This window comes from Stegostoma tigrinum, chromosome 6 (assembly GCF_030684315.1).
Source record: "Stegostoma tigrinum isolate sSteTig4 chromosome 6, sSteTig4.hap1, whole genome shotgun sequence".
NCBI lineage: Eukaryota > Metazoa > Chordata > Chondrichthyes > Orectolobiformes > Stegostomatidae > Stegostoma > Stegostoma tigrinum.
This window is the reverse complement of record NC_081359.1, coordinates 38,311,176-38,329,105: the sequence shown is the minus strand read 5'-3', so window position 1 is coordinate 38,329,105 and position 17,930 is coordinate 38,311,176.

Genomic DNA, 17,930 nt, shown 5'->3' with positions numbered 1-17,930 from the left:
GGGGAAGAGCTGGGCTGGTTGTGTGGTGCAGTGGGGGGGAGGGAACGAACTGGGCTGGTTTTGGGATGCGGTGGGGGAAGGGGAGATTTTGAAGCTGGTGAAGTCCACATTGATACCATTAGGCTGCAGGGTTCCCAAGCGGAATATGAGTTGCTGTTCCTGCAACCTTGGGGTGGCATCATTGTGGCACTGCAGGAGGCCCATGATGGACATGTCATCTAAAGAATGGGAGGGGGAGTGGAAATGGTTTGCGACTGGGAGGTGCAGTTGTTTGTTGCGAACCGAGCGGAGGTGTTCTGCAAAGCGGTCCCCAAGCCTCCGCTTGGTTTCCCCAATGTAGAGGAAGCCACACCGGGTACAGTGGATGCAGTATACCACATTGGCAGATGTGCAGGTGAACCTCTGCTTAATGTGGAAAGTCATCCTGGGGCCTGGGATAGGGATGAGGGAGGAGGTGTGGGGGCAAGTGTAGCATTTCCTGCGGTTGCAGGGGAAGGTGCCGGGTGTGGTGGGGTTGGAGGGCAGTGTGGAGCGAACAAGGGAGTTACGGAGAGAGTGGTCTCTCCGGAAAGCAGACAGGGGTGGGGATGGAAAAATAATGCTGCTGATCTTATTTTCATAAAATAATAGAAGACTGCTCAAACAATAGATGCTCAAACACCACTAAGAGTTTAATTGCCACTTAAAGTACCTACTAGAACATAGAACAGTACAGCACAGTACAGGCTCTTCAGCCCACGATGTTTTGCCAACCTATTATCCGACTCTAAGATCAAACTACCCTGCATACCCAACAGTTTACTATCAGCTACGTGCCAATACAAGAGTCACTTAAATACCACCAATGTATCTGACTCCACTACCACCACCGGTAGTGCATTCCATGCAGCCAACATTCCCTGTGTAAGAAACCCACCTCTGACATCTTCCCAACACTTCCCCTAATCACCATAAAATTATGTGCCCTCGTAGTTATCAATTCTGCCCTGGGAAAAAAGTCTCTGGCTATTCACTTTATCTGTGCCTCTTATCACCTTGTACACATCTATCAAGTCACCTCTCACCCTTCTTCTCTCCGAAGAGAAAAGCCCTAGCTCCCTCAAACTATACTCGTAAGACCTGACCTCCAGTCCAGGCATCATCCTGGTAAACTTCTTCTGCACCCTCTCCAAAGCTGCCACATCCTTCCAATAATAAGGCAACAGAACTGAACATAATATTCCAAGTGCGGCTTACCCAGGGTTCTAGAAAGCTGTAGCATAACCTCGCAGCTCTTAAACTTAATTCCTCTGCTAATGATAGCCAACACACCTTATGCCTTCTTAACAATCCTATCAACTTGGGTAGCAACATCGAGGGGTCTATACACATGGACCCCAAGATCCCTCTGTTCGTCCACACTACCAAGAATCCTGCCATTAACCCTGGATTCTGCATTCAAATTTGACCTTCCAAAATGAATCACTTCAAACTTTCTTGGGTTGAATTCCATCTGCTGCTCCTTTGCCCAGATCTGCATCCTGTCAATGCCCCATTGCAACCTACAACAGCCCTCCACACAATCCACAACTCCATCAACCTTAGTGTCATCTACAAACTTACTAATACACCCTTCCACTTCCCCATCCAAGCCATTTATAAAGATCACAGACCAATGGCCCCAGAACTGATCCGTGCAGAACACCACTGGCCACCGAATTACAGGCTGAATGCTTTCCATCTACTACCACCTTCTAGCTTCTATTGGACAGCCAATTCTGATCCAGACAGCCAAATCTCCCTGAATTCCATGCCTCCTAACTTTCTGAATGAGCCTACCATAAAGAACCTTATCAATAGTGAGCACTCACTTAAGAGGCTACTTGGCATCTTGAATTCTAGTTCATACCCCAACACTCTCTCCCAACAGCAACCGGCTGATTGGGAGTAACTTACTGTTGAATGATTTCAAGTGCCCATTGGAGAGATACTGACCATTTTAAATGTTTCACAGGAGTCACTAAAGAAGGCGAATGCTTGTTTATGGACATCTTATAAAAGTTTACCTTTGACCTGGACAAGGAACTGGTATCAGTCAGTTTATGCCAGAGAAAGGAGAAGAAGAGTTTTGGGCATCCCTCTTACTCCTCCTCTGGACCTTTTCCACCAATGCTTCCAATGTCATGTGTGGGAACCTACGTACACTTTCCTTCAGTCAGTGAGCCATCCAAAAATATTTTGCAGTATACCAATCAGTGTGCTTTATGGTGAAAGTTCTCATATCTGTTGTTTCATGGAAGTTGTAACTAAATTGCTAAACCTGAAGGTCTTTAGTTTAACATGCCCAGAATCATCCAAGTTATATTAAATTTTAAAAAGAATCAAAATTATGATCTAAATTCAGACCTTCACATAGGTTCATCTTATGGGCACAACACTCAATTTAGACTAGTTTTCAACTTTGATGGTAAATAAACCTCTAATTTTTAAAAATTCATTTGTGGGATGTGAACATCACTGGCTGGCCAGCATTTATTGCTCATTCCTAGTTTCCCTTGAGAAGTTGGTGGTGTGCTGCCTTCTTGAGCTGCTGCAGACCACTTGCTGTGAGTTGACCCACAATTCCATTAGGGATAGATTCCCAGGATTTGGACCCAGCGACTGTGAGGAGGCGAAAGTATATTTCCAAGTCAATATGATAAGTGACTTGGAGGGGAACTTGAAGTTGGTGGTGTTCCCATATATCTACTGCACCTGTCCTCCTAGATGGAAGTGGTCTAGGGTTTGAAAGGTCTGCCTGAGGATCTTTGGTGAATTTCTGCTGTGCCTCTGATAGATAGTTAACACTGCTGGTACTGAGTGTTGGGATGGAGAGAGTGGATGGAGTGCCAATCAAGCAGACTGCTTTGTCCTGGATGATGTCAGGATTCTTGAGTATTGTTGGGGCTGCACGCATCCAGGAAAATGGGGAGTATTCCATTACATTCTTGACTTGGGCCTTACTTGGGCAGACACTCTTTGAGGAGTCACGAGGTGAGTTACTCGGCGCAGTATTCCTAGCTTCTGAGCTGTTCTTGTAGCATTTTGTTAATGCAATGAGTCCAGTGGAGTCTGTGGTCAACAATAACACCCAGAATGTTGGTATTGAGAGATTCAATGATGGTAGCACTAAAAGCCTAAATGCAGGCAATCAATCACGAAAAAAAATCTGAGATAATGGGAACTGCAGATGCTGGAGAATTCCAAGATAATAAAATGTGAGGCTGGATGAACACAGCAGGCCAAGCAGCATCTCAGGAGCACAAAAGCTGAAGTTTCAGGCCTTGACCCTTCATCAGAGAGGGGGATGGGGAGAGGGAACTGGAATAAATAGGGAGAGAGGGGGAGGCGGACCGAAGATGGAGAGAAAAGAAGATAGGTAGAGACAGTATAGGTGGGGAGGTAGGGAGGGGATAGGTCAGTCCAGGGAAGACGGACAGGTCAAGGAGGTGGGATGAGGTTAGTAGGTAGATGGGGGTGCGGCTTGGGGTGGGAGGAAGGGATGGGTGAGAGGAAGAACCGGTTAGGGAGGCAGAGACAGGTTGGACTGGTTTTGGGATGCAGTGGGTGGGGGGGAAGAGCTGGGCTGGTTGTGTGGTGCAGTGGGGGGAGGGGACGAACTGGGCTGGTTTAGGGATGCAGTAGGGGAAGGGGAGATTTTGAAACTGGTGAAGTCCACATTGATACCATATGGCTGCAGGGTTCCCAGGCGGAATATGAGTTGCTGTTCCTGCAACCTTGGGGTGGCATCATTGTGGCACTGCAGGAGGCCCATGATGGACATGTCATCTAGAGAATGGGAGGGGGAGTGAAAATGGTTTGCGACTGGGAGGTGCTGTTGTTTGTTGCGAACTGAGCGGAGGTGTTCTGCATAGCGGTCCCCAAGCCTCCGCTTGGTTTCCCCAATGTAGAGGAAGCCGCACCGGGTACAGTGGATACAGGATACCACATTGGCAGATGTGCAGGTGAACCTCTGCTTAATGTGGAATGTCATCTTGGGGCCTGGGATAGGGGTGAGGGAGGAGGTGTGGGGACAAGTGCAGCATTTCCTGCGGTTGCAGGGGAAGGTGCCGGGTGTGGTGGGGTTGGAGGGCAGTGTGGAGCGAACGAGGGAGTCACGGAGAGAGTGGTCTCTCCGGAAAGCAGGCAGTGGTGGGGATGGAAAAATGTCTTGGGTGGTGGGGTCGGATTGTAAATGGCGGAAGTGTCGGAGGATGATGCGTTGTATCCGGAGGTTGGTAGGGTGGTGTGTGAGAACGAGGGGAATCCTCTTAGGGCGGTTGTGACGGGGGCGGGGTGTGAGGGATGTGTTGCGGGAAATACGGGAGACGCGGCCAAGGGCGTTCTCGATCACTGTGGGGGGAAAGTTGCGGTCCTTAAAGAACTTGGTCATCTGGAATGTGCAGGAGTGGAATGTCTTATCGTGGGAGCAGATGCGGCGGAGGTGGAGGAATTGGGAATAGGGGATGGAATTTTTGCAGGAGGGTGGGTGGGAGGAGGTGTATTCTAGGTAGCTGTGGGAGTCGGTGGGCTTGAAATGGACATCAGTTACAAGCTGGTTGCCTGAGATGGAGACTGAGAGGTCCAGGAAGGTGAGGGATGTGCTGGAGATGGCCCAGGTGAACTGAAGGTTGGGGTGGAAGGTGTTGGTGAAGTGGATGAACTGTTCGACCTCCTCTGGGGAGCAAGAGGCGGTGCCGATACAGTCATCAATGTACCGGAGGAAGAGGTGGGGTTTGGGGCCTGTGTAGGTGCAGAAGAGGGACTGTTCCACGTAACCTACAAAGAGGCAGGCATAGCTGGGGCCCATGCGGGTGCCCATGGCCACCCCCTTAGTCTGTAGGAAGTGGGAGGAGTCAAAAGAGAAGTTGTTGAGTGTGAGGACGAGTTCAGCTAGGCAGATGAGAGTGTCGGTGGAGGGGGACTGGTCGGGCCTGCGGGACAGGAAGAAGCGGAGGGCCTTGAGGCCATCTCCATGCGGAATGCAGGTGTACAGGGACTGGACGTCCATGGTGAAGATGAGGTGTTGGGGGCCAGGGAATTGGAAGTCCTGGAGGAGGTGGAGGGCATGGGTGGTGTCACGGATGTAGGTGGGGAGTTCCTGGACCAAAGGGGATAAAATGGAGCCCAGATAGGTGGAGATGAGTTCGGTGGGGCAGGAGCAGGCTGAGAGGATGGGTCGACCAGGGCAGGCAGGTTTGTGGATTTTGGGAAGGAGATAGAAACGGGCCATGCGGGGTTGGGGAACAATGAGGTTGGAGGCTGTGGGTGGGAGGTCCCCTGAGGTGATGAGGTCGTGAATGGTGTTGGAAATGATGGTTTGGTGCTCGGGTGTGGGATCATGATCGAGGAGGCGGTAGGAGGTGGTGTCGGAGATTTGGCATCTGGCCTCGGCGATGTAGAGGTCAGTGCGCCATACTACCACTGCGCCACCCTTGTCTGCGGGTTTGATGGTGAGGTTGGGGTTGGAGCGGAGGGAGCGGAGGGCTGCCCGTTCTGCGGGGGAGAGGTTGGAGTGGGTGAGAGGGGTGGAGAGGTTGAGGCGGTTAATGTCTCGATGGCAGTTGGAGATGAAGAGGTCGAGGGAGGGTAGGAGGCCTGGGGGTGGTGTCCAGGAGGAGGACTTGTGTTAGAAGCGGGTGAAGGGGTCAGTGGAAGGAGGGTTAGTTTCCCGGTTGAAGAAGTAGGCATGGAGGCGAAGACGGCGGAAAAACTGCTCTATGTCCAACCATGACTGGTATTCGTTGATGTGTGGTTGTAGGGGGACAAAGGTGAGCCCCTTGCTGAGGACTGACCGTTCGTCCTCAGTCAGTGGGAGGTCTGGGGGGATGGTGAAGATGCGGCAGGGCTCAGTGTGGCTGTCTCCTCTGGGGTTGCAGGCTGTGGAGGTTGTGGGCGGAGCGATGAGGTCGTCGGCCGTTGGCGGGGTTCCGTCGGCCGTGGGCGGGGTACCGTCGGCCATGGGCGGGGTTCCGTCGGCGTCAACCGTGGGGGTGGTTCCGTCGGCGTCGACCGTGGGCGGGGTTCCGTCGGCGGTTGGAGGATCGGGGTGGGCGGCAGCAGCTGAGGTGAGGGTGGTGTGTGGGGTGTTGTACCTGGACGTGGAGGTGGTGACTGCAGCAGCAGTTCCGGACGTTCTGTGGCCGGCGGAGGCGGATGTGACGTCATCAGTGGGGTCTTCGGCCGTGTCCTCATGGTCAATGGCGGCGGGTGCATGGTGGGGGAGGGGCAGGAACAGACTCGGGATTTGGGAGGCGCAGGAATCCTCTTGTCGGTGGCTGGGGCCAGTGAGTTGGTTGTACTTACGATTTTTGGTGTCCAGCACATCCTTCACCTTCCTGGACCTCTCAGGCTCCATCTCAGGCAACCAGCTTGTAACTGATGTCCATTTCAAGCCCACCGACTCCCACAGCTACCTAGAATACACCTCCTCCCACCCACCCTCCTGCAAAAACTCCATCCCCTATTCCCAATTCCTCCGCCTCCGCCGCATCTGCTCCCACGATAAGACATTCCACTCCCGCACATCCCAGATGTCCAAGTTCTTTAAGGACCGCAACTTTCCCCCCACAGTGATCGAGAACGCCTTTGACCGCACCTCCCGTATTTCCCGCAACACATCCCTCACACCCCGCCCCCGTCACAACCGCCCTAAGAGGATCCCCCTCATTCTCACACACCACCCTACCAACCTCCGGATACATCGCATCATCCTCCGACACTTCCGCCATTTACAATCCGACCCCAACACCCAAGACATTTTTCCATCCCCACCCTTGTCTGCTTTCCGGAGAGACCACTCTCTCCGTGACTCCCTTGTTCGCTCCACACTGCCCCCCAACCCCACCACACCCGGCACCTTCCCCTGCAACCGCAGGAAATGCGACACTTGTCCCCACACCTCCTCCCTCACTCCTATCCCAGGCCCCAAGATGACATTCCACATTAAGCAGAGGTTCACCTGCACATCTGCCAATGTGGTATACTGCATCCACTGTACCCGGTGCGGCTTCCTCTACATTGGGGAAACCAAGCGGAGGCTTGGGGACCGCTTTGCAGAACACCTCCACTCAGTTCGCAACAAACAACTGCACCTCCCAGTCGCAAACCATTTCCACTCCCCCTCCCATTCTCTAGATGACATGTCCATCTTGGGCCTCCTGTACTGCCACAATGATGCCACCCAAAGGTTGCAGGAACAGCAACTCATATTCCGCCTGGGAACCCTGCAGCCTAATGGTATCAATGTGGACTTCACCAGTTTCAAAATCTCCCCTTCCCCTACTGCATCCCTAAACCAGCCCAGTTCGTCCCCTCCCCCCACTGCACCACACAACCAGCCCAGCTCTTCCCCCCCACCCACTGCATCCCAAAACCAGTCCAACCTGTCTCTGCCTCCCTAACCGGTTCTTCCTCTCACCCATCCCTTCCTCCCACCCCAAGCCGCACCCCCATCTACCTACTAACCTCATCCCACCTCCTTGACCTGTCCGTCTTCCCTGGACTGACCTATCCCTTCCCTACCTCCCCACCTATACTGTCTCTACCTATCTTCTTTACTCTCCATCTTCGGTCCACCTCCCCCTCTCTCCCTATTTATTCCAGTTCCCTCTCCCCATCCCCCTCTCTGATGAAGGGTCAAGGCCCGAAACGTCAGCTTTAGTGCTCCTGAGATGCTGCTTGGCCTGCTGTGTTCATCCAGCCTCACGTTTTATTAACTAAAAAAAATCTCTTTAGACAGCATTTGTTGATGGTTGATGGTGATTAGATTGTCTCTTATTTGTGATGGTCACAGCCTGGCATTTGTGCAGGATAAATGTTATTTGCGACTTGTTAGCCCAAGCCTGGATATTGTCCAGGTCTTGTTGCATTTGAACATGGACTGCTTCAGTATGAGATGAATCACAAATGATGCTAAACAATGTGCAATCATCAGCAAACATCTCCATTTCTGACCTTATGATGGAGGGAAGGTCATTGATGAAGCGGCTTAAGATATTTAGACTAAGGACACTACATGAGGAACTCCTGCAGAGATTTTCTGGAGCTGAGATGATTCACCTCCAACAACCGCAACCGATGTGTCAGGTGTGACTCCAACCGCTAGAGTGTTTTCCCCCGATACCCATTGATTCCAGTTTTGCTAGGGCTCCTTGATACCACACTCAGTCGAATCTAGCTTTGATATCAAGGGATCTCACTCTCACCTCACCTCTGTAATTTGCTCTTTTGTCCATGTTTGAACCAAGGCTGTAATGATATCAGGAGCTGAGTGGCCCTGGCAGAACACAAACTGGACATCACTGCGCAGGGTATTGCTGAGCAGGTGCTGCTTCATAGATATATCAGACAAGTGCCAGATTGAATACCAATAGGTTAAGCCTGGACAGTAGCATTCTACTCAAAGATAGCAAGAACTGCAGATGCTGGAGTCAGAGATAATACAGTGCAGAGCTGGAGGAACACAGCAGGCCAAGCAGCACCAGAGAAGCAGGAAAGTTGACATTTTGTGTCAGAGCCCTTCTTCAAAAATAGGGAGGAGGAAGACAGCTTAGAAATAAATAGACAGAGAAAGGGTGAGACTGGGGAAGGTAGGCCGGATGGTGATAGGTGAGTGCAGTTGGGAAGTGGTAGGGATTGGTCAGTGGGATGGGTGGGGTGGAGAGAAGATGGACAGGTTGTGACAAGTCAAGGAGGCGGGGATGAGAGGAAGCCTTGGACATAGGATGAGGTTGGGGCTGGGGAGAGTATAAAACTGGTGAAATCCATGTTTAGGCGATTGGGCTGTAGGTTCACGAGGCAGAATTTGAGATGCTGCTTCTCTAGTTTGTGGCTGATATCATTGTGACACTCAAGGCATTCTGCTCAAGGCCTTAAAGGGAATAAGTGCTAACTAAATTAAGTCTACAGTTTCTTGGCATGAACAGCTGTAACTGTCCTCCCAATCCATTAAGCAGTCCTGGGTGCTAAAGGTAATTGTAAAGATATGGCCTCAGGGGTTCTGGGAGGCTTCACACATTCTATTTACGGACTGCACAAGCCTAAATTCAGGTAATCAATCGCTAAAAAAAGTCTCTTTAGACAGCATTTGTTGATGGTTGATGGTTGTAATCCACAGAAGGTGACACAGGTAATTCAATGTCAAATCCAACTGAATGAGGTTAAAATAATGCTGAATGTGTTATCAAGACAATTAACTTTCACTGGCAATTTGAGGATTTTTATTCAGGTTTGTTTTATTGAATCTTTCTGTTTCTGTGAGAATCGTAAATCAGCAATATGACTAATATCAGCAATTAAATGTTGCTTTCCATATGAGAGCAGTATTTCTTATTGGTGAGATTACTAGTGAGGAGTCGAATGAGAACAGTGTCAGTGTCGTGTTTGCACATTTTTTTTGGGTAGCTGCCTTATAATGGTGAGAACATAAATAACCAACCCATAAACCCAGATTTTCACAGTGATGGGAAGTATTTTCATTACAATAAACATATCAGAAAATTTCAGAACTTCTGAATCACCTCTCTGAATCTGGAAATTCCCATTTAAAAAATTTTTAAAAATAACCTCGGACGTGAACACAAATAGAACCGAAGATTCATGCAGCACGAAAACAGCCCCTTCGGCCTAACTCTTCCGTGCCAACCAGACATCCCAATCTGAACTAGTGCCATTTGCCAGCAGTTGGCCCATATCCCTGCAAACTCCAAACAAAAACAGAAATTTGCTGGTTAAGCTCAGCAGGTCTGGCAGCCTCTGTGGAGAGAAATCAGAGTAACTGTTATAGATGGAGTGACCCCTCCTCAGAACTAATGGTAGCTCGGAAAATAAAGTGTGAAGCTGGATGAACACAGCAGGCCAACTCATCCCTTCCCCCCAAAACATTCCAAAACCAGCCCAGCTCATCCCTGCCTCCCTAATCTGTTCTTTCTCAAACCTATCCCCTCCTCCCACCTCAAGCCGCACCTCTATTTCCTACCTACTAACCTCATCTCACCTCCTTGACCGGTCCGTCCTCCCAGACTGACCTACCTACCTTCCCACCTATACTCTCCTCTCCACCTATCTTCTCCTCTATCCATCTTCGGTCCACCTACCCCCCTCTCCCTATTTATTTCAGAACCCTCTCCCCATCCCCCTCTCTGATGAAGGGCCTAGGCCCGAAACGTCAGCTTTTGTGCTCCTGAAATGCTGCTTGGCCTGCTGTGTTCATCCAGCTTCACACTTTGTTATCTAAACTTCATAGAGTGTCTACTTGCCAAGCTCCAAGAAGAAAAAGTCACAACTTTTCTTTGCGTGGAGTTTTGGCTCTCTGGAAGTCTACAGTGAGTGCCAGAAACATTTCACAATATAGTGAATGACACACAGGAACATTCTCGGCATTCATTTGTTTGCAATAAAAAACAAGATAACAACTGTTTTCATATAAAATTGCTAAAACAATGCCAATTTGTGTTTGAACTTTAAAGGATGAGCAATACCAAGGTAAAATGTTCAAGACACTCTCCATGATGAGGCCTCTCAGCATCTCAGCAAATGTGGCTGCCCAAAACCTTTCATCGGGAAAAATCAAAGGTGGAAATGTTACGCAGTGTGTTTGGGACTTCTTTATGCATGCTGTCTCTGTCTGAAGCTGTGGCAGTAGTGAAAAGCTTGACAGCAATTACACTGTCAATGCAGTAAACAGACATTCTATCACAATATCTCTTATTAACTAATTTCCGGATTAGATTGAAGATCACACAGAGCTTGAAAAAAAAACTTTGTGCAGTATTTCCCAGTTTCTAATATTCTGAGTGATGAGTTCTGTACATCCTACTTTTCTATTTTTGAAATTCCTAAAATTGAATCCCATGATGAATTTAGTGTAAAAACATAGCCCCCAATCATGTTTAATTTACCACTTTTTGAGCACAAAGGGTGGGAATCTATACTAATCTAAATGACAAGGGCATGGCGAGAACTGGCAGAATAGTGTGAGAAGCCTGCTGATGCCTATGTTGACATTGAGAACAACTTGTTGCATCTTTTAGCAACCAGGCAACAAGGTGAAATTCTTGTGAGATAATTGCAAGTTGCCTACTTATTATTATTACTATGTTATCTCTGACTCCAGCAATAGCAGTTCTTGTTATCTTTAATTGATGTGTTATTATTTATCAGTAGTCTTACTAACTTGGCACTTCTTCATTGATTTGCTGATTTTTATCATAACACCCAATGCAAGCAATCTTGTGATGACATGGAAGTCAGAAAGGGCACCTGGTGCTCGCCACTTGCTCTAAAGAAACTCTATGTTGACACTGGGCAGGAATATTGCATGCCATAGTTCATGGGCATGGGCCTCACATACCCAAAACCCAGGTATGTCAGCATCTGATGTGCATCAGCATCTGAGGACCTTAATTACATGTCTCTAATTTACTTACAATACATGTCTGTATTTCAATGTTGGAACTATGCAATGGAAACTGTCATTGTAATTCTCCAGCAAGGATATTTTGTGCTTAGGGACACCCACCCAGTTCATGAACTCAGCAAGGCTGGATCTCAGGACTATTTTCTCACTGCCATTGCGCTTACTGCCTCTGGCCCTTTCCAGATACTCACATCCTGTCATTACTTTGTCTTGCCTTCTTGTGCCTTGCACATCAGACAGATACCAGGCTCACAATACTGTTGTGCTGTTTAGTACAGGTGTGAAGACATGAGGCTTGTTATGGTTGTCAACAGACCTTAGTCAATTAAAAGGGGATCATCTTTGGTCAGGCGGGGTGTCCCACTACAATATGTCAAGGGCAGCCTTTGACACCAGCCCATGGGCTTGGATGAGTCAGTTGTGCTGGTCAGGATCAGGTTCCTTTCTTCATAGCAGATGAGGATCCGAATATGAGGTGGCCCAATGCCCATTTTAACTTTTTCTGACCTAATGTCCTGATGTGTGTTGTTTTCTTCTGGAATGAAAGAGAAACATGTATTAAGGGAGATGAAAGAGTTACATTAGGTGCAGGTGAGTACGTAGCACATGATTGGTAGTATCAGGGATTGAGATGGGTGACAGCGAGGGAGGGTGGATTTTGTAAGCAATAATGAGAATGGTAGACCAAGAGCCTTGGTGAGAGGTAGGTAGCATAGCAGAGAATCAGATATCAGCCAGAAGAGGGTGACACTTAATAAACCGAGACAAGAACATCATTGACCTTTATATAATATTATAACATTATTATAATATTATTTTGCATTCCTGCAGTTGACTGAGACATCTCTGACCTATGTGGCAACCTCAGACCAGGTTGATATAGTCTGATGTCAATGTTAGTCCTTTTGGAAGAGGGTCTTCCACCTCTATATCACCCCAACCAGCAGGACCTCCCAGTCCCTGTGCACAAAACAAGGCATTAAATTTCCCTCATATGCCAAGCTTGGAGCAAATGCCTAGAACTGTGTAGGGCAGCTCTGGACTACAAGGTTTATCCAATTGCACAACAATTTTTTAAAGGGGGTGCCTGCTTCAGGAATACGAGTGCATTCAGGGACATCTGGCAGAAACGAGTTGTTTCTGTTGCAGCAAGTGGTGAAGTGGGGCTAGAATTGGATAAGAGGAACAGCATTTCAATGGAGTAGGTCCTGTAAGTCACAGAGTGAAAGTTCACTAGGCCTTGTGGAGAGACACCCTCCATGAAACTCAACAAAACTGACATTTAGCCATAAAAACAAAAGGTTCATATCAAGGTAACAAAACCAATAGAGACTATCAAAATATCAGCAAATGGGGTGATTCAGAACAATGTATACTAAATAAATTATGGAGTTCAATCATAAATGCATTTTGATTCTTTTATGACAACTGTGCTGTTTATTTTTGATGTAACCTTCAGAATGATATTCATTACATTTGCTGTGTCCCATTGAGTTTGCATTTGTTAAAATGGTACAACCCAGCAATTCAATTGTGCTCAAATTTGAAATTTAGCAAGGCAGGCAATTGAAGAATTGATCCCTAAAGAAGGGTCCTGATTCAAAACGTCAACTTTCCTGCTCCTCTGATGCTGCCTGGCCTGCTGTGATCCTCCAGCTCCACACTGTGTTATCTCTGACCCCAGCATCGACAGTTCTTATTATCTCTAATTAAAGTCCAGTTAGCTTTTGAGATATTATTGTGAAATATTTGATAAACTTTATTTTAAAACTACAGCTTACGCCCCAGTGTAATTACACTGCTCAGCAATAAATAATACTCAACTCTGTTCTTTGAAATCCACACTGAATATCTGTGTTGCATATCTCTGTGGGTGGAAGTGAATGGTTCCTAAACAAACTTCAAATTCAAATAAAATGCAATTTAAAGTAACCTTTTAAAATCTTTGTGCTGTTTACACTGAGTGTTTAATTGGTTCTTATGAGGAACAATATTTTAGCTAATTACAGCCATGTTAACTTAAGGGCCAGTACTGCTGACACTGAAGTACAATTTTTCACTGTACAATTGAAAGAAAGAAAAACAATAACTTTTCAAGATGTCTGTTATTTCGAACGAAAGGACTTTTATCAAATACTGACAGTAAAGATAAATGTGCAGAGTAAGAGGGGTAATGGCACAAACCATGGAAAAATTATGATGTTAAATTACGAACAATATTGGAAATTTAATTGAAGATATGTGGGAATTATGAGCACTTGATCAGGGTTGGAAAAAGAACAGGCAGATCCGTTTAAAGTCAATGTCAAAAGCTTTTATAAACAATGACAAAAAATAATAATTATGGTGGTAAAAGTGTAATCCAAACATAAAATTCTGGAGGGTAAAGATTAATAAATATTTAATGCTTCTGACAGTGGAGCATATGTACCATTGAAGAACGATAAAAAAAAGTTGATAAAGCTAACTCCAGATAAAGAATTAGGACTGAAAAAAGTTGTTGCACCCAATATGAATAAATTATCAAGCTCTCAATGTATGTATCCTAGGATGTTCAGGTAAATCAAAGACGACTTATCAAAAGCTCTGGTTATAAGTTGTCAAACCTTCTTAAATATGAATATAAGGCAATGTTAAACAATTGTTTCAGAAGAGATAGAATAATCAGTCAGGTTTGTGTAGACCAATTATGGCCAAGGCCTTAAGGGGAAAATTCATTTGTTTAGGATTGCTTCTAGCAATACTATGCCAATACATCATGTGACATTCTTCAATGATATGAGCTAAGGAATACCCAAGGAATTTGCAAACGTCTAGAAGTGGAGTTAGAAAGCAAATTTCTCCCCTTTCGAATTCATCAGTGACATAAACATTAATAATCATTTTGATATGCCTGGGTAAGTAATCAATGTTAACCTGGATTTGTTACAGTAAACAATGGTTGACAAATTTAGTTTTCTTTACAAAAATGCAACAGATATGAAAAATATTGCCCTATGAGAGGTGTTTGATTAAATATGTCAAAGTTTTGTTACAAACATGGAAGCATATGATCAATGGATAAATGGAACAATTTGGATAGTGATGAAGCAAAGAGATAAGGTTAATGACATGATAATGGGAACTGCAGATGCTGGAGAATCCAAGATAATAAAACGTGAGGCTGGATGAACACAGCAGGCCCAGCAGCATCTCAGGAGCACAAAAGCTGACGTTTCGGGCCTAGACCCTTCATCCCGTCAGCTTTTGTGGTCCTGAGATGCTGCTGGGCCTGCTGTGTTCATCCAGCCTCACGTTTTATTATCAAGGTTAATGACTGTTACTTGAAGTGAATGCAAAGCAGTGCGTGCTTTAGGATTCAGCATTGACTCCAATTTGCTCTCATCACTTGAATGATTTCTTTGTCAAAGAAAACACAAAACTAACATTTTCAAATGACACAAAAGAAGTAGATAGGCAAAACAATGAGGAAGCCTGCGAAAGTCTTGAGGGACATAAAGAGAGTGTAACCTAAAAATAAGTGGTAAATTTGATTCACAGGCAAATGTGTGTGTGTGTGTATGTGAGAGAGCGAGAGAAAGAGAGAGAGAGAGAGAGAGAACTGTTCGACTGTCTATTTATAGTGAAATAATTTGGAAGTTGATGCCATTTACAGCAGATATTGAATGGCCTGGCCAACAGCCCAAGAGGATTCATTCAGCTGCTAGAAGCCACTCAACAATGGCTGATGAGTCCCACTGGCAGCCTGGTAAAACAGGGTCTAAACACTGTCATGTGGCATTGAAATATTAGTCCTTGTTTAAGTGTGACCTAACCAACTGTTCTCTAAAGTATTGCTGGAGACTGTTATGAAAAAAAAGTGTAAAACTTATCCTTAACACTAATGTAGACCTGTCTGCAATCAAAACATTCCCTCATGCAATTGTAACAAAGTGTGGAGCTGGAGGAACACAGCAGGCCAGGCAACATCAGAGGAACAGGAAAGTTGACAGTTCAGGTCGGGACCCTTCCCCAGAAATGGAGTTGGGGAGGAGAGCTCAGAAGTAAACAGAGAGAGGAGGGGTGGGGATGGTAAGTAGGCTGGTGATAGGTGAGTGCATGTCAGCAGCAGTTGGGATTGGTCAATAGGTGTGAGAGAAGATGGGCAGATTGTATCAGATCAAGTAGGAGGGGATGAGAGGGAGGGTTGGTCATGGGATGAGGCAGTGTGTGAGGAGATTTTGAAATTGGTAAAATCTACATTTAGGCCATCAGGTTGTAGGCTCCCGAGGCAGAATATGAGGTGGTATTTAGCATCTGCAGTTCTTGCCATCTCAACCCCCATGTAATAAGAAATGTTGTGAGTGAGGCCTAGTAAAAGTAATTGACTCATTGTTAATTTGTCCTGTGTAACATGATTTTCCAAGGCCTATTTTTCAGGACAACAAAGTGGTTGCAACAGTTCTAAGTTTCATAAAAGACGGGAGTTACAATGGGGAATTGGGAAAAAAATAATTTAATCAGCGATTGGTGGAAATCTGGAATGTGCTGTCTAAGAAGGTAGTGAAGGCTAGAAACCTTAGAACCTGTAAAAAACAATTGGGTGTGCATTTCAACTATCATGACTTCAAGGATATGTGACAAATGCAAAATAATTGGGATTTGCGCACTTTTAGAGGTAGTTATACCAGTGCAAACTCGATGGGACATAGGACTCTGCTGTATGAATCAATGAGGCTATGAACCTATAAATGTACATTCATTTGATAAGTTCTTTGGAAAAAAAATAAAATTAACCCATAATGCTCCTTGTGAATTCCCGTACAACTTAATGGCTACTTTTGTAGCAGCTTCTTTATCATTTCAACATATACCCGCACCATGAATTCTAAGACTGTTGAAGTCACACCTGCTACAATGAGTCTTGCAGATTTGTCAGCTTACTTTGCAACATTGCCATTTGAGTGCACGACAGAAGCAGAAGTGGCTTCCTGGAATTATTTTGTAGTGTTATTCTTTGCAAACAAATTGAAACTTTTTCTGATACATGGTGAATTACAGTCAGCTCTCTCAGCTACTCAAAAATGACAGATCATTGTATCAAATAAATTTAATGTTCAGCTGATCGGCTTGGATGTAATTAAGGGAAATAAAACTGTGAAAGCTGAAAAGCCACAAAATATTTCTTTTAAAATGCTGAAAATGTCATTATCTGAAAGTTAAGATGGACTGATATTTCAAATGAAATTCCTTTTTCTGATCTGGTCAATGAGTCATTTCTTAAATGAGGTAATTGATATGAGTATGTCACTTGCTTCGGATTCAGAAAATAAGAACAAGTGATTTTGTCGACGATGACAGAAGTTTTTGCATTTATATTGCACTTCAGAATATTTCCAAACACTTCAGAGAACTGGATTACTTTGCATTGCTTTGGAAGTTGTGAGGCAGCTTAACGAACCGCTTGTCAAGATCCCAAAAGAACAATGAAATTAATAGACAGCTAAATCTGTTACAGTACAATTTTAACATCAAGCTGAAGTAGCAAATGGAATTGGGATTTAATAGCTCCAATTTTGTGACTATCGCAGGTACAGCAGCAGTAGGGATGGTTGATATCAGTGAATTTTGTGAGACAGCTTTCCTTCATTCATTTCAGTATGATTCCTCTCATTGTAGCATGCCCCTTCAATCTGTTGCTTCATGGATCACATATCTTCAGTTAACACAGTACTTTTCTTGATACCCATGAAAAGATACCCTTGGCCCTCTGGAGCCTTCATCTCTTCCCCTTCCCTACGACTCCATGCCCTCCCCAAACCTCCCCCATATCCCATTGGCTGATCATTAGCAACTCCTTTGTTTGTCCAACTATCTTTCTCTCTCTTTGGGCTCCATCCTATCATTTACTCCCTAATCCACCCACCTCCCTATTTTCTGCATATAAACTGACATTTTCCCAGCCACTATCAGTTCTGAGGAAGGTTTGCCGTACCCAAAACATTAACTCTGTTTTCTCCTTCACAGATGCTGCCAGACCTGCTGAGCTTTCCAGCAACCCTTTTTTTTTGTTGATCCTGATTACAGCATCCGCAGTTCTTTCGGTTTTTAATTTTCTTCAAAGTTGTCCTTATATTCTGGGTACTGAATAATATCTTGAATGGTTGAGGGCTAAGTTTTTCTGTAATGAGCATAGGGCTGTTTCCAAGTCATTGGAGGACATGTGCTGAATGCCCTGAATGAACTGTGCAGAGTAGGTGATAGTCCTCTATTATGGCTGTTTGAACTTTGATTGAAATAAAAATTCTTAAAGGGGTGATGTCGTCAAAATACCTGTTTGTGTACATTCATGTTTCTTATTCATACAAAATTCTAGAAGCAATTTATTGAGTTTAGTTCCCAGAGAAAATGTAACCTTTGTGTAAAATCCATAACAAACACAGAGAGCTAATGTGAACATCACTTATTGTAATCATTCAAAAGTAATGCAGTTTCTTAAGTTATGACAGTCAAT